We start from the raw sequence: 16860 nt of genomic DNA, 5'->3' as shown, positions 1-16860 counted from the left end.
TCTGCTTACTTAGATGTTGTCAAGGGTGTTCAGAGATCAAATTCAGGCCTGGGATTCCAATTCAGGTCTAAAGTCTGCAAACATTGCATTTAGCCTCTATCTCCATGCTATACTCTTGGGCAGGAACACTGTGGGAGTTTGAAGGAGTCTGATTTTTTTTTCCAGAGATGAATACTTGCTAAGGCCTTGTAGTCTCTTCCTACTGAAATAAGATGGGACTATGGTCAGAAAAAGTTGCCCTCTGGCTGCCAGCCTCTGAGAGCCCCTCTCTCCTACTTCAAAGAACTTGCAGATAAGAGGGGCTTTGGGGCTAGGTGAGATCCTGCTTTCCCCAACCTTCCTGTCCCCCACCCCTTGCCAAATGAGCACAAAAAAGGCAGCTTCCGTATCTGATTAGGGTTAGATTTTGTCACCCTGAAGCTTGAAAGATCACGGTAGGTGGGTGGGGGTGTGGTGGGGGTGGGGATGATGGTTCATCCAGATATCATTAAAGGCCTCTAGTGGTGGACCACAGTGCAGTGTTCCTTCTGAGGTTCTAGTCCTAACTCCTACCTGCACGGAGATGTGAGGCTCTGCTTGGCTAGGAATGGAAAAGGATGCTTGGAAATTGGGAAGGCAGCTGGTACCACTAAAGACGGAAGATCTCTCCACAAAGGATTCCAGGAGAGAAAAGAAGGCAAGAGACCAAATGAGGCAAAGGCTCTCAGGGAAATTCCCTTAGTGTAGAATCTTTATTTCACATATGATGAGTGATCATAGTTCACTTAAAGACTTGGTGATGCTTCTTTAAATTCTAGGAGTTAGACCTAGCCTTTGTCTGCAGTGAGCTCACAGTAAAGGCATGGTGACACCACAGTTGTCATTCAGTTTGGGGCTAGGCCTCAAAAGATGGAGAGGGTGTGACTCTAGGCTGGAGTCAAAATTGAGCTGAGGTCTCAAGGAGGGGTAAGGGATTATTCCCTAGGAATTTGAGATTTTTCAGGACATTTTATGGACCATGTTGAAATGAAATTCAAAATGACTTAATATGTTGGCTGAGCATTGAATTGCTGCTTCTTAAATTGGATTTTAGTATGGTTAAGATATAATAGGCATAAAAGTTCATGAAAAGCTTATAGAAGAAAATAAAGAAAACAGATTTCAGCATAATCTATGTGTGTGAGTTGAAAGCTTGAAGAGGAGTGTACTCCATGTAATCTCTTATTGCACACAAGCCACGAGAGATAACACACACACTTTTCATATATGCACACTTAGGTTCAAGGAGTTCAAGGTCACACAGCCAGAGCGGCAGGGCTGGGCTTTGGTGCCAAAGCTCTGATGTGGAAACCACCTGATCTCTATTGCATCACAGGGCACAGACTGTCTTGGCGAAGGACCCCTGGGTACTCCTGCTGGAATTCAGAGACCATGGAAGCAGAGATTAAAAGCTTTCAGTCTGAACAAAAGTGCTGAGGCAGCAGCCCCAGAGTGAACACCGTGAAGAAGTGGGTATTGTTTGTGATGAGTAGAAATAGTGTTTCTCAGGGGAGGAGAGGGAGAATAAACGGGGAGGGGAGATGGGCCCATTCACAAACTTTGATCACTGAACCCGAGGCTGACCATATTCTTGGGATAGAGTTGACCCCAAGAGCTATTTGTGGAAAATATTGTGGACCAAGGAAATGAACAACAAAGCTGGAGCTAAAAGAGGAGCTGGGGTTTGAGTTATTTCTATTTGCTGTGTTCCTACAAATAAATTTTTAACTGGCACGCCAGCTGTGATTGAACACCTACTGACAACTTACTTTGTGGCAGACGCCGTTCAAAGTTTTACATGGATTAACTCGTGTATCCGTATAACATCCCTGTGAGGTAGGGAGTGCTGAGAATGAGTTAGTGGAGGCTGTAACTGTGCACCTTGGAAGACTGGCATAGAATCCCTGGGTCCCAGTGTTTGCATCTATAACAAGGAACTGAATGTGTCACACATGTGGAAGAAATGCTTCTGTAATCCTTAATAGACACGAAGAATGAATGAGGCAGCAAGCTGAAGTTTTCTGACTCCAGACGTTACTTCCTTTGCTACCCCAAGCTTCCTCCCCCGAAACTGTGCACATGGTGGGTGAGCATCAAATGTCTGTGAAGGGGGTTGATGAAATCCTTGAGAATTTCAGAATCTGGGTCACATTGGCTACATACTTCATTCACAGGAGGAACAGGGTGGGTTTTCCTGAGCTGGGAAGTCCCCTCCTGCCAATCCACAGTGCTTCCCTGACTCGGAGGGTCTGATTTCCAAGCTTTTAGGCAGCTTCTGGGGAGGAAAGGCATCCACTGACGAGGGTATGATTGTCTTTATGCTAGTGTCAGCCCTTGGGCAGGGTGGATTCCTGACTTCCTGGGTGGTATGTGCAAGGCTGTGTCGGCTTGTCTGAGAGCCAAGCGTGGATGCTGAGCGCGTGCGCCTCATGGTGCTGGCTGGAGGGCAGCAGCTTATGTTTGTGTTAGTGTGAACACAGCGGCCTTTGCGGCTGGTTGCTGGCCTTTGCGGCTGGTTGTTCTTACATGGGGATTATCTGGTCCTTCAGGAAAAATAATCACTAAGCTAAGGAAATGTATGCTGGGAAGTTCTGATTGTGAGTGTTAGGCAGTGGGTGCCCTGCAAGTGATCTCAGCAGGCTGGCCTCTGGCATCCACTCTGGTGTTGGGGACTTCTGCGTAACCTTTGACAGGATCCTTCCGGTAATGTCTGCTGAGGTTCTGGACTTTGCACTTGGGCCTGCTAGCAGGGAAAAGCATGTGGCACAGAGGGGTGACTCTGGAGCACAAAGGAAATGGAGGAAAAAGATGAGAACGGGTAGGCTGAGGTGGTCCTCGGGCATTCTCTCCTGCCGGTGGCACCAGAGACATGGGGCTGCAGTGGTTGTCCTCGTAGGCTCCGATATTACACACTCTGGACTTACTGCAAGACCCTTGGGTTTGTGTTACCAGGTCACTGCAGAGCAGACCAAGCAGCAATCCCTATGAACCTGGAGCAGAGGCAGGTGGTGGGCAGCTATTTTTATTGTCAGGCTCTTGGCCTACTTGCAATCAGGGTCTCAGTTCTTCTAGGCTACATTGGGGTTGGAACTATTCTCAGGAAATCAAACTCACCCTGACCTGTCAGACCTGCTACATCCTCTGCCCCCACCCCAACCCTCAGTGGAACAGCCCAGTTGGAGTCTGTTTGCACAGCTGGGCTGGGCTAGCCCAGTGGGTGGGGAGGGGCTGCCCTCTGGATCTTGACTTTCCAGCCAAATATCTCTAGGCCAATTGGAAATCTCCCAGGAGGATGAAAGGAGCCTTGCATATCCACAAATGGGATGTGGAATCATGGATGGGAACCACAGGGTTACTCTCTTTCTGTTGCCTGTTTCTGTGTAGTCCCAGGTCCTCTGTGAGCCCCATTTCCTCATCTGTGAAATGGAAAGAACACTATGCATCTCAGCCAATTGTGGGGAGTCAGAGAACTAATTATCCATGTAAGCAACCTGGCACAATGGGGCTCTTCTTGTCAGTTCCCTTCTAATTGTTCTCTGCCTAAGCCATTTCTCCTGCTCTTTGCCGTTCATTAGTTTTTTCCCATGTACACAAGGGCCATGGAAAGCAGGCAATAAGGATGTTCCAGTGAGTGACGCAGGCCCTACCCTCACAGCAACTATATGGCTTCTCAGGAGAAGTCCTGACTGCATGGAGCTGAGGTCAGCTCAGCTCATCACACTCATGCTTACTGGCCCTTCTAATAGTGTTCTTATAGTCTCTTCTGTGAGCATTCCATGGGCCCCCAAGCATCCAGTCACACTCGAAGACACAATTCTTGACCACTGCTCAGAGGACAATGACATTATCACCATGATCTGCAAGTCTCTTGAGCCACACCAGGGTGTTATGTGCATTAGCTCTGGGCCCAAGTCTCAGCTCTTTTCACCAGGCTAATTTCTTCCTTAACCCCCCCCCCCTTATTTTACCTGGGCTTCTTCAGCATCCCAAGAGCACTTACCACTCTGGGTCCCCAATGATTCTTTTTGCTGAGCTGTCCCCACCCCACCCAGAAGCTCTTCAGGAGCTGAGATCTTATCTCATTCATGCCTGTGGCCATACTCCGGCAGAGTCCCACTCCGGAGTGACCATCAATAGACGTCTCTTTACAGGAGCACTACTCAGCAGTTTCCAGAGCACGAGGACTGCTGCAAAACTGATTTGCAGCAGAGGCTCTTTTCTTTGGATTTGACCTCTGCGGCATGATTCCAACCCCGCAGGCCTGGGCTTTTCTCTCCCTCCTTTCTGCTAAATTTCTGTGTTCTGAGTCCAACAGGATTTGACAGGGCAGGTTATGTGGTGGTCACATATGTCTAGCCAAGAGGACAGAAAGAAGCTCCTGACTCAGCCCGAGATGAGCATGAGGCCAAAAGAGAAATGCTGACCAGTCTTTATATCCCATTCACTCAGTAACACTTTAGAAGCAGCAAGACTTTAGAAGCAGTTTTGGGAATTTAGGGTGGAGATTCAGAACTGCAAGAGAGATGTGGCTTCAAAAATGAAGCAGGCATGGATAGTCCCTTCAATGTCAGCACGTAGATCTGTCTGACATCTGCCTCTAAGTTTCTGCTTCTTCTCCTTGTCAGAACAGGCTATGTGCTGTCCGTTTGCCTGGGGCTCAGGAGGCTCTGAGGCCAGAGGAGCCTGGGAAGTAGCTCACCCCGGAGAATGACTGACATGTTGTCGGCAAGACAGATTTTCAGATGGGAACTTGGTCCAGAAATGGGATCCCAGAGTGAATTGGCCCTGGTGATGGATGCTGAGATGTTCTCATCTGCCTCTGCTCTCTCTCCCACTCACCCTATCCTCCACTCAGTTTTCCTGTTCTCTCTTTGGTCGCTGGCCAGTGATGTTGGGGGTAGAAGAGTCAGCTAATCCATCAGGCAGGAGTTGCAGGGAGGTTGGGTCCATCAGTTCATGAATCAGCTCAGCTCTGGTGCTCTGTCAGATACAGAGCAGCGGCATCTGGAATATGCACCCCAGGGACGCTGACAGAGAAAGAAGATCCTGGCCCTGACAGACTTGGGCTCAAATCCCTGCACCACCACCCACCAGCTTGTGACCTTGAATACACTACTTGCCTTCTTCAGGCTCCAGTGCTCCACTGTCAAATAGGGACGGCAGAAACCACTTTGCTTAAATTGTAGGTTACTGAGAAGATAGATAGACAGATGGAGATAGATAGATAGATAGTAGATAGATAGATAGATAGATAGATAGATAGATAGATAGATAGATAGAGAACATGGGGAGAGAGTTTCCAGGCAGTGGAAATGACCATGACTGTATACTAGTGGGTTGATTGCAGGCTTTCATATCCAGGCTTTCTAACTTGTACATTTTTGTTATATCTATGCAAGCGGCTCATACCGACCAGCCCTAGCCTATAGTCTGGAGGCAGAGGGATAAACCTGATGAACTTAGACTGACACCTCTGGGTCTATGTGATTAAGCCGCAGGGTTGAAAACACATTCAAGTCAGTTTATAGTTATCTAAGTGCTTAAATGATTGGGCTATGAATGTGGCTGGCAGTGATACAGTGCAGCTTTATAAAGACCACTAGAGACCCACTCAGTGTGAAAGGTGTATTGTTTATTATGGAGCAGAAGCGAGCAGGTGTTGGGGATCAAGGAAGAAACAGAACTAAGCCCCAGCCCTCAAAGAATTTATAAGCTCTTGGAAGATAGGAGATACTCATTTAAGAGATCTTAGCCAAACATATACACAAGAATATTCAAGACACCAAGTCTAGTCAGTTCACAATAGAAAGCCCAGTGCCTTATATATGCAGTCAACATTTAACATTCGTCTCATGAAGGAATAAGGAGACAACCATTTACAAATCCTCCCGTACTGTCAGTGTACCTTTTGGGATTTTCACACTCCTTGTACCTTTGGTAAGACCTCTACTGGGCCATAGACCGTTCAGCTGCTCTGCAGTTGGTGGCCATGTGTGTCTACTGGCCCTGCTTGTGAGGGTCTGTAGCCCCTTTCCCTTTAGTCAAACAATCAGACTCAGATGGGAGACTTGGCCCTTCTCCTTTTCCCATGAAAATTAAACTACACAGAGATTTTTTTCCCCCTGAGTTTTGTCCCTCTACTGAAGATTTAATGGTGTCATTGAGGAGGCATCACAGAGCCTGCCAACTGCATAGGTTAGAGCTAGGGAAGACTTTCCACTTCCTCAGCTCTAAGCTCCTAACCTGGGACACTCTCCACAGCCTCTAGATAAGTTCAGGCCAGGAACTTCCCACCAGCTCTCTCTCCACTCCAGACCATAGCTCTTTTCTCACAGGAGGACTTGCTGGTTTGCTTTCTGTTATCCAAAAGAATTCTAAGAGAAACAGTAGTCTTCATTTTTCCTCCCATATTAATTTCTTCACAAGTGTTCTAGCCCTCGGGGGGTTCCCAGATGAGTCCACAGAGGGCAGGGAGGATGGAGAAGTTCTATTCAACACTGAGATCTACCCAGATGCTTTGTGCTCTCTCTGTTCTAGGAGGTGTGTTGCTACAGTGAGGCTAAGAGGAAGTTTTCAGTGCATTGATATGGAGTCTCATCCATCCATCCATCCATCCATCTATCCATCCATCCAATAGGTATCTCCAGTCTCCAAAGAGCATAGAAGCTCTTTGAGGACTGGAGCTCTATGAGCCTGACACAAGGTAGGAGAGAAAAAAAGTTAGAGGAAAATGGGGGCATAGACCTATTTAGACTACTTTCTGCTGTTTCTTTGGGTTAAGTCCAATCTTCATAGTCAGGATATCCAGCAGTCCAGCAGTCCAGCAGTCCAGCAAATAGCAAATGGAGCAGCAAGATGAGCCAGCAGCAGTGGGCAGCAGTAGGGAGAGTAGCTCCTTCTTCCTTCAAGTGCCCCTGTCCCTCTCTGAGATCTAGCATTTATACCCTCTCAGAGTCCTCAGAATTAAACTATCTGCACTGGCAAAGATCATGTCCCTCTCAGAGCAGGAAACAATCATAGTTAATAGCTGTGGACAAACTAAAGCATCCCCACATCCCACACCTGGGATTAAAACAAAAACATGTTTACATAACATAACTGAGTTTTTAAAGAAACCAAAACGTCCACTACATTAGTCTGCTTAAAATTGCTAAGAAAAATGCCTAAGTTTGGGTACTTTTTTGGTGGGGGGAGGATGTTTGGCTCATTCTGGTGATGAAAGGTCCAAAGAGTATAGTGCTAACATCCCAGTAAAAGCTCTACCAGAAACATGGTGGAAAAATGGGAAGGAAACAGCTACTTGCATGAGTGACTGCTTTACAGTAGTGTGCACTGGTGAGAGCTAACTGAGGTCCACACAGAACATCAGTCTTTTTTATTTGAGGGCAGTGTTCTCATGACCTAACTACCTTGCCCTAGGCTCCAGCTCTTCCACCTCGACATTATTTCACTGGGGACCAACTTTCAAATACATAACTGTAGGTTAACACTCAAACTGTATCCAAATCATAGCGGTCTCCAAAAACTTTTCACTAGTAGTAATTTGAGGGTCTACCATTGTTGGAGGTTGTGTGCTTGGCGCTGAGCCATAGCAGAGAATAAAAGAGACACGATAGCATTGAGTGGTATCTTCCGTAACAGGAAGTTATGTGATACCTGGATATAGTTGGGCCAGACAAGGATTCTGATGCTTAAGTAGGGATTTGCCTAATGCCAGGGACTGTAGAGCAGAGCTGGCAGTTTCCACTGAAAGGGCTGAAGCCTGTAGCAGGGAGGGAGTAGCAGTCACCTAGAGGCCTCAAGCACTTTCTCTGGAATGTGAACAGCTGGTGGAGAGCAATAGGTGGGATAGAGAAGTGAGTGTGGTGTGTGAGGCTGTCAGGATGGGAAAGGCTGGCGTGGGCTGAAGCACTGGATGAGCTGACATTGTCCAAGATTCCCTTCCTTCCCAGTGCTGACTCGGTGATTCAAAGGTTCTTCAGAAATAAGAGAGATCAGTGGATGAGGAGAAACTCAGGCAAATAAGCTTGTTTCTCTGGGTCCCGTGGCATGCCCCTCCTTCCTGCAAATACTTCCTCGGCAACTCTCTGTTGTTTGTCCTAAAGTCTTTCATGCGCCTCCTCTTCACTCATCCTTTCCTTTTCGTGTAGGATCAATTTGGTTTGACGCCAACAGTATTCCTTTTATAAAAGGAGTTATTTTATTTTTATTTTTTAATTATACGTACACATGTGTGTCCACACATTTTTATGTGCTTACAAAAGCAGGTGCCCATGAAGGCCAGTAGTGGATGTCAAATGTCCAGGATCTAGAGATAGAAGTAGTTGTGAGCCGTGTGACTTGAGTGCTGGGAATGGAACTCTGGCCCTCTGCAAGGAGCTGTATGTGCTCTTAACTACTGAGCTTTTTTTCAAGAGCTGGGATAAAAAAAAAGTGTTTTTACCTGTGGCCTAGAGTTCTTGTTCAAATACTTCATTCATTCATTTGTTCAATAGATGATTCTCATTTCTTTCCGGTCTGTGTTGGCTGTTGAGGGCACAGACTGAATATACTCTGATGTGGTTGCTGCCCTGCCTCACTGTATGTGGAGAGAGGCAGCCAGGGAACCTTCAGCGGAAGTGGCACCTCAGATTACACCTGAGCATCATTAGATTCAGGTAGACTGGAGAAAGGGAAGGCCACCCAAGGAGAGAACAGCAAATGAGGCCCTGAAGCCAAGGGCCTGTTCTGGATTCCAGAGTGGTACAGAGTGATCTGAGTGTGACGTTAACAGGACATCAGGTTTACAGGCTGGTGGAGACTACATTACAAGGCAACTAGGAAGTCAGAATAACTTAACCTTCATCCAGAGGGCAGTGGAGAGCCATGGAGGATCTTGGACTACCTAACTGTAGAGCAGACATGACCGTCTTTGTTTTCATCTTGCTAGCTCATCCTACAACCCTGGACCTGTCTATTGTTCCTATCCTTCTCAACACCCTGTATCTCCCACAGGCCCTCTCTAGCCTCAAGCCTTAGGCCTCTGAGTCTCCAAAAGAAGGTGTTCACACCAGGTAAGCATTTAAAGGAGCCGCTTCCATTCGAGGGTATGCTATTGGATTCCTTTACAAACCTGTGCCTAATAAGTGATGAAATAATGGGGATACATCTTGCTGACTAGCTAGAGCTCACTCTGGGGAGACAGATACAAGAATCTGTGTCCACAGCACAAAGAAGAATGAGCTCAGAACTGTGGGAGCACAATAGAGCAAGTGATTCATTCTCCCTCGGGGATCTGGAGGCGGCAGATGATCCAGGTCTTGAAGGATGTTCTGGAGCCTGAAGATAGGCTTTGTTCAAGGGTAGTGAGTCACCTGGGCCCTGGAGACCAGACCTGGGTACCCAAGAAGCCCTCGAATTCCAGGCTAAGGGGGTGTGCTCCATCCTCTGCAGAGTGTGGGGAGCACTAGAGAGTGCTGGGAAAGCAAGGTAGGCTTACTTGCTCTATTGTTGGGGGCTTCAGTGGGGGTTTTGGTTTCATTCATAGTAGGTAGTCAAATTCATGTGGTGTAAGCAGGAAAGGAGGGGTAATTTCCCAGCCCCAGCTATTGGCCTGATCCAGGGCTGAGTTACTGAATACTTGATTGATGATGATGTATTTATTTTATGTGTATGAGTGTTTTCTCTGCACAGCTCTCTGTGCACCACACACATATATTGGTTTCCCAAAAGGCCAAAAAAGGGCGAAAGATATCCAGAAACAGATATCCAGTTCTAGACGATTGCAATACTCTGTGTAGGTGCTGGGAATTAAACCCAGGTCCTCTGAAAGAACAGCCAGCACTCTCAACTGCTGAGCTATCTCTCCAGTCCCTACTTTATCTTTCTTGTCTTAGCCCTGGTAGCAACTTCCCAAGATGGGAGTTATAATAAAGCGAAATTTAATAATAGCTTAACCAGACACAGCTGGAAGGTGGAAGAGCCGAGAAAGCATGCTGGTTTAGGCCATTCCAGAGCTGTGATATTCCTACCAACTGGCTGCCTTGCTGGCCAGAGTTCTGAGCTCAGGGTGGTTATTTTCCGCTGGACCTGGTGTCTGTGTAGACGATCTGCATCTGAGATGTTTCCTGCTGGTGACAGTAGGGTGTGGAGACGAGCACGTGCAAGAGAGAAGGATAGGAAGTGCCTCACATTTGTCCTGCTGCTGGACACCTTCCAAGAACGGGCACCAGGCACCCCACTGCCCTGGGTGGGAATAAACTATTGAACCCTCTGCAGAGATAAAAAGGAGTTATCTCCTCCCAGCTCTGAGTGTTGGTAGATGGGGCCTTTCAGGCCAATCTGGAGCTGTGAGGAAAAGCTGTCTGAGCAGGGTGGGATGAGACTGACTCTCAGTCCTGTCTTTCTCTGGGGGATGCTCCAACACAGCTGTTCAGCTCTTCAACAAGGAAGATCTAGAGGTGACCTGGAAGAGAGATAGGTCTGCCTGCCGGCCCCTGCCAGTTCTCTGTAATGCAACTGTGGACATAGCATGTCTTTGAGCCTCAGCTTCTCTTACACAATGGGCACAAGCTGCTTGAGGTATAAGAAGTACAGTGCCTCTACGAGTGCTTGTGCTGATCTTGCAGAGAGCCCCTTGCAAGTGGAACTCATTGTAGTGATGTGATGAAGTCAGACTGCCTGTATCTACATGCCAGCTCCATCCCCTGTAGTTTTGACTTTGGGAGAATTGCCTTTACTTCAAAGCTTTGGCCTCCTCTGGTTTAAAGTGAGGGTGGTCATGAGGATGACGCTGATTACTTCATGTGAAACACACAGGATGATGCCCAGCAGAGTGAACAGTACGATATAAGAATCAGTGATTTATTACTGGGCACTTAATTCTCCCTCTGATTTCTCATCTGGGCATCTTTGGCCTCTCGTGTTTCTACCCTACTGTGGGAACCCCAGTGTTTCTCACTGTTCTATTCTTCTCTTGGCAAACCTCCTCTCCTACACTCTTTTCTGTCTTATGTCTTATGTCTTATGTCTTATGTCTTATGTCTCTAGGGGTGTCCTGGGACCTTTTCCTAGAAAGTGTGATAGGGGCCAAGCCTTTCTGCCCATGCTTCAATGAGACAATGTAGACATTTCTGTCTTCCTCACTAGCTCTTGAGTGCTGTGAAGGAACCATTCTTTTCCTAATGCCATAAATACACAAAAGACACATACATGCAATTCCTGGTCCTCAGATGGCCAGGGCCTCAGAGAGCATCTTGCTTTATAATCTTTTGAGCCTCCACCTCAGTCAAAACTGAATTAGTTTCCCCCTGTTGGTAGGAATAAAACTCAAGGACCTTGAATCTGGGTCTCATGGCTCAGGCCTGTGGAAGGGCTAGCTTGTCCCTCCGCACACAGATCACAGCTGAGCTGGCTGGCGCTGAACCTTTGCTATTTGAAGGGATGTTTTGATAACCTCTAACCACACTGCCCTCGGCCTGCAAAGCCCCACCCGATCACCCCACACTGGGTCTCTTCTTATCTCCTCACCCTAAGCTTCTCATCCATTACTGTCGGCTGGCAACATGAGCTTTATCTGAGCCTCTGTGGAATGAAATTGATTTCTATGAATAATTGGAATAGCTGGCTGGTAACCCAGCCCTGTTGACACCGGGGTGGGTGGGGCTTCAAAGCTCATGTCCTCTGTTGCTATTCTCATGACTGTTTCTTGATCCAGACCACCCTAACCTTCTGCTGGGGTTGGGGTTATTATTTCTGTCTCTCTGCCTGGCTTATCTACCCCAACCTCTGCCAATCATTCTCTGCCACCCGTCCTCTCTGTGGCCCCAGAATTGATTAGGAAAAGTTTACGTTTTCTTACAGAATAGTTGAGTCTTTCCTTAACCTGTCATTTAGAGCCTTTGTGATTTAATTTCAACCTTTCAGTCTTTGTGTTTCTGAGTCCCCCAAGTGCCAGGTTGTTCTCTGCGTGTCTTGAGAAAGGGTCAGGTAGTCTGGAGTTGGTTGTGAGAGTCCGGAGGGTCTAGACTGGCCCTGGAAGAGATATAGAGTAGATGCTGTGTGAAGGATGAGAAAAACAGCCCAAAAGGCAGAGACCTTGATAGTACCGACTGCTGGAAGCCTCCTCTAAGAATTTCTTCTTCATTGTTAAAACCCACACCACTCCACACGACTTTTGTTTTTACTAAGTCCCTCCTAACAAGCAGATAATCCTGCCTCATGGACTAGATTCTTATCTTTTTCTTGGGGTCCTTGCAGTCCCAGGTGGCTCTACCTCATCTCTGTCCAGAGTCAGGCATAAGCAGCACTTGGGACATCCGCAGTGAATGCAGTGAGGCCTTGCTAGCACACAGCGGTTTAATCAAAGCCAGCACAGCTCCCAGCAGAAAGGGGCGTGGCCCAGCCCGCACCCACTGTAGAAATTCAGGGCTGAGAGACGGCTATGGGCAGGGGAGGCAAAAAGTCTTCTTAGAAGTCTCTCAGTTACTGTCCATTGATGATCCTACTGGCTCACTCTTCTTTCTGATATCCAGCCTGCATTCAGTTTGCTGCACTGATCCCCACCTCTCTGAGCCTCCCCCATAGCCTCTGGGCAGCAGAGAGAAGCTGGGAGGTAGAATGACAGCATCTTCATTTCCCTGCTAATTACAAGTGCTGGGAAGAAGGGTGCTAAATGCCAGATAATTACCCAGCAGGAGATGTGAGCCAGACTTCTGACTGCTCCTGGCCACAGGAATTTTACTTTTATGTTTTTTTTTCTTAGAAAATAAATAAATACACAAAATTTAAAAAAAATGTTAAAGTTTGGAAAGAGTTAAGTCTATAGCCTTTCTGAGTTTTTATTCAGTCTTTTCTATTCTCTCCTAATCAGGCATCCAAATCTAGAGTTCTATGGTGGGTCCGGGGAGAGTTTGAGCAGCAAACTCCTTCATATATGGCTTAGGCTAAGGTGGAGAATGGATGAGGAGGAGGCCTATTCCTCTATACTGTTCAACATACCTACCCACTCACAAATGAAAGCATGTGTGCACATGTGCCTACACACACACACACACACACACACTCACACATGCCACCCACAGCTTCACTTCTAAGAACTGAGCTATGTATGTCTTGCTTAGGACTATAGGACATGTAGATGCAGTGAAGGGGTATTTTTTGGTCTTCTCTCTGGTCCAAGAGCAGTGGGGAAAAGAGCAATGTCACCTGGCTGCTTCATCTCATTTTGATCCTCTATCCCCCAGGCTATGCCCACCACCTTCAGACAAGGCTTGCAAGGTACCCAGCAGGAAGCTCCAGAGCTGATGAACATTCTTGTGGTCATACATGGGTACATTGATGCTCTCTTCTTGAAGCTATTGTAATCTCCATAATAACATTCTCCTCTTAAGTAAACTTGGAGTCTAGCCCAAGGAATGTGCCTGGTTTTGCCTGGGGGATTCAGAACTGGAGGCTGGGAAGGGACAAGGTGGCAAGAGGAAGGAGTAGTCAAGGCTGGGATACAGAGTGAAGACTGTGTACATCCCAATAGCACTAGTCCATGGGAGGTTTCTGTCACCACCCATAGCTTGAGTTAAGGGCAGGGGTCTCCGGTTGGGTGGGACTCTCAGGATGATTCTAAAACAAAGTAGCTCTGGTCTACCCAGGCACCTTTACCTCCTGGAAGTTTCAGTTATGGGCCACTGAGTACTGCTTGTGTTGCCTTGAGAAAGCCACTTCACTTCTTCATGCCTCAGTCCCTCGTCTGAAAAATAGGGATAATCAAAATCTATGAGAGGTGTACAGGAGATAAACACAGGCAGAAAGACTCAACACATCTTTAAAAGAAATGTACAGGGATGATCATGTCTTGGGAAATGTAACAATTCTAAGCATCTCGGGCTCCCAAGATAGGAGTATTTTGAGTCACTGAGTTAAAATAGCCTTGGGATCATGGAGTAATAATTTTAAATGATAATTAGCATCCCGGATTCTCAGGTTCACAGAACTGACTATGAAACAAAATGGTAGCCACATATTCAGGCCTCAAAGGCCAGACACATACTGGTTGTGAGTGCCTGCTCTCTCTCTCTCTCTCTCTCTCTCATCTCTAAGCCCCAGTATCTCAGTTTGGTTTCTATTTCGATAAAACTTCATGACCAAAAGCAAAATGGAAAAGAAAAGGTTTATTTGGCTTACATATTCTGGTCACACTCCATTGAGAGAAAGCCATTACAGGAACTGAAGCTAACACCATGGATGGATGCTTTTTATTGGCTTGCTCCCCTGCTTACTCAGTTTATTTTCTAATATGACCCAGGGATGCACTACTCTTCCACAATAGTTATCAATCAACAATCAAGAAAATGCCTACAGGTCAATCTGATAGGGGCATTTTCTCAATTGAGGCTCTTCTCAAATGACCCTAGCTTATGTCAACATGACAAAAACCAACCTACACACTCAGAGTCCACTGCTATGTGGACTCAGAGACATTCCCCCAGGACATTCTTGGACCCTAAGTCTAGATCTGTCTACCTTGAGCAAAGTTGGCTCTATTTCTGTCTGAGACACCAGAACACATTACTTTCTTGCTGTGGCCAAAGTCTGTCTAAAATACTTCAGAGCAAAGAGTAGGGGTTTATCAGGGCTTAGCTCAGAGGGAATTCTGTCATCTTTCACAGCTTGGAGGTGGCCAAGACCTTGCTCTTTCCAGAGCTCCAATGCTATATTTTTTTTTGTAGTGAGTACAAAGGAGTGAGTTGTATGTGCCTGTGTGTGTCTATGTGTGGGCAGAAGGCTGGAAAGGAAGCTTTGAGGCTGGCTTTCAGAAGCTGAGAATACTAAGACTAACAAGAAAGGAAGGAAAGTAGCTGGCACACTCCCAGTGGACACAGGCCCAGGCCTTGCTACAAACAGCAAACTCTGAGGTTGGGGGCGGGGTGTGCAGCTAATGATGAGAACCACTCAATCTGTCAGTGAGTCAAATGGACATCCAGACTCCCCCAATCCTGTCACTTCATTTTCCTATCCCAGTGTACGATAGAAGCAGCTAATAGTAGTCCTATTATGTCTCAATACAAATGTGACTGTAAATTAAAGGAATGTCCTCCAAATTGAGCTATCCGGGCATCTTGGCAAGGGTTGAGCATGATGCTTGAGGCTGTGTATGTGTATCCTGCACAAGATACCCAGCTAAGGTGCCTGTGGGGGCTGAAATCCAAATCCACCTAAAGAACCTTGTTCACAGCCTTATATCTGACCTAAGGCTGTCTCCAACCAAGGGAACGGACAGGCTCCTGCTCTTTTTAATTTTTTTTCATTTTTAAAATTTTTTTATATTTTTGTAAATTACAGTTTATTCACTTTGTATCCCAACTGTAGCCCCCTCCCTGATCCCCTCCAGATCCCATTTCCCTCCCTTGTCTCCTCCCCTGCCCCTCCCCAAGTCCACTGATAGGGGAGGTCCTTCCCTCTGACCCTAGCCTACCAGGTCTCATCAGGACTGGCTGCATTGTCTTCCTCTAGCCTGGTAAGGCTGCTCCCCTATCAGGGGGAGGTGATCAAAGAGCCAGCCACTGAGTTCATGTCAGAGACAGTTCCTGTTCCCATTACTAGGAACCCCACTTAAAGACTGAGCTGCCATAGGCTACATCTGTGCAGGGGTTCTAGGGGTTTTAGGTTATCTCCACGCATGGTCTTTTTAAAAATTACTTACTTACTTAATTACTTAATTAATTAATTAATTACAGTTTATTCACTTTGTATCCCAGCTGTAGCCCCCTCCCTCGTTCCCTCCCAATCCTATTCTCCCTCCTTCTTCTTCTCCTATGCCCCTCCCTCAGTCCAGTAAAAGGGGAGGTCCTCCTTCCCTTCCATCTGACATGGTCCTTTTTTTTTTTTTTAATTTTAAGTTTTATTGATTTTTTGTGAGTTTCACTTCATGCATCCCTGTCCTGCTCATCTCATCTCCCCATCCCCTCATATCTGCCCTGCACCCACACCACCTCATGGCAGACGAGTGGAGGCAGCCATCTCTCCTGTGCCCTCACCCTTGGGCCCACTCACCTGGCTCCACCAGGGCTAGCCTTACGGTGCTTCCCAGGGAAGATGCAGGCTGTGCTCTCCTGCTCTCCTGCCCCTGGGGCCAGCTCTCCTGACTGCCATAGGTAGTGAGGGTTGAGGAGGGGCAGACATCACCCCTGCACTCATGCCACTTCAGGGCAGATGAGTAGGAGGGACAGCTCTCCTGCACTTTTGCCCTCTTGGCTGGCTCACCTGCACCTCCTCCACCAGGGCACTTCTACAGGGCTTCCCAGGCGAGGTGCAGGAGGCTTCTATTCTTATGCATAAGGTTATCCTAAGGACTAACAACAGGCAAGGGCAGAGGACTGGGAGAACACACAGAAAATACAGCTCAGGGATCCAGAAAGCCAGGAAGGGTCATGATTGTATAGTCTTCCCCTAAAGGCTGCCCTCCTCAGGCCTCCTCAGGGCAAAAAGTGACACAGAACTGACTCACGCTGGACTCCTTCCCTGAGGGCCAGCAGTGGATGTCCACGTACACCGGGAGGAGAGAGCCAGGGGAAGGATGGGTTGGGTTCTCTGGAAGCCTTCATGGTTCAAAACTGTGAAGTCCTTCAGATACAAGATCCGGAGGATCAGCTGAAGTAATATGGTGGTGCTGCAGAATAGTCAGTGGCCCTCAGCACCAAGCACGAGTCTGGAGAAGAAAAGGCTTCAGTGCACTGATGTGTGTGCAGGAGATCCTGCAGGGAAGTCACACTGAGGAGGTAGTGGAGCCTGGACATGGAGGCCCCTGTATGTGAAGGTGGTAGATGGATTACTTGTCTTGCTGGGGATGGGAACTCCTGACAAATCTGT

General features: G+C 47.3%; 1 long non-coding RNA gene across 1 annotated transcript; it reads right to left on the bottom strand.

The window, feature by feature from the left end:
- Positions 1-8199: 8199 nt before the first annotated feature.
- LOC132646868 (uncharacterized) lies at positions 8200-16200 on the bottom strand. Its single transcript, XR_009585207.1, has 3 exons — positions 16045-16200; positions 13654-13741; positions 8200-12030 (listed from the first exon to the last, which is right to left on the bottom strand). It is a non-coding gene; the product is annotated as an uncharacterized LOC132646868 (long non-coding RNA).
- Between the last annotated feature and the right edge of the window lie 660 nt (positions 16201-16860).

This window comes from Meriones unguiculatus, chromosome 12 (assembly GCF_030254825.1).
Source record: "Meriones unguiculatus strain TT.TT164.6M chromosome 12, Bangor_MerUng_6.1, whole genome shotgun sequence".
Classification (NCBI taxonomy): domain Eukaryota; kingdom Metazoa; phylum Chordata; class Mammalia; order Rodentia; family Muridae; genus Meriones; species Meriones unguiculatus.
The sequence above is the reverse complement of the archived record's forward strand: the minus strand, read 5'-3'. Positions and strand labels throughout refer to the sequence as shown.